Source organism: Corylus avellana, chromosome ca11, assembly GCF_901000735.1.
Source record: "Corylus avellana chromosome ca11, CavTom2PMs-1.0".
In the NCBI taxonomy this organism is placed as follows: Eukaryota; Viridiplantae; Streptophyta; class Magnoliopsida; order Fagales; family Betulaceae; genus Corylus; species Corylus avellana.
In genome coordinates this window covers 3,341,904-3,342,704 of record NC_081551.1, presented here as the reverse complement: position 1 = coordinate 3,342,704, position 801 = coordinate 3,341,904, and positions in this window count along the sequence as shown.

Genomic DNA, 801 nt, shown 5'->3' with positions numbered 1-801 from the left:
CTAATCTTCTCTGTTAGAATAATGGAGAGAAGAGATGAGCGGAAGAGAGCAGAAGCATAAACACACAAAAGACTACATTGTATTGATGTAGTATAAGAGTGTGGAGAGGTGTAGAGAAATGGTTACAAGAGGCCTCCTCATATAGGAGGCTAGAGGGAGTAAGGCTCCCTCACCTAAGCAATGTGGGACTAAAGTCCCATATACACTAACATCCCCCCTCAAACTCAATGTATTTATATATTGAGGTTGGGCAAAATACTGGTAAATAAATACATTAAAAAAAAAATACATGATTTTTTTTTTGTCACCAAAAAAGTCGCCGGAGTTGGGCCGCTGGAGGCGGAGGACGGCAACTGGCGGCAGAGCATAAGGTGGTAGAACCCGGTTCTAACCGGTTAGGTTGAAAATCCTGGATCTGGGTGATTTCTCAAATACTCCAAATATACCCTCTAAAACTCAAGCAATTGAGTTTGAGAAAAAGAAGAGAAAAATATATATTTTTCTTGGAGGTCCGCCGAAAAAGCACTAGAGGTGGCCGGAGTTTGGCAGCCATTGGCGGTGGATGGTGGCTAGTAGCAGCAGCTGGTGGCTGAAGGTGGCTGCTGGTTGGGCTGAAGCCTTAGATCCATTGGGTTGGATTCCAAAATTTGGGCTTGAGCTTGGATGAGACTTGAGTCTATTGGGCCGGTTTAATTTGGCCAACATTTTAGGCCAAAACCCATGGACCAATATATGGTCTGACCCGAAATTATAAGAACCGAGTCAAACCCGATGAATCGAGTTGACAAATTTGAACCAGTT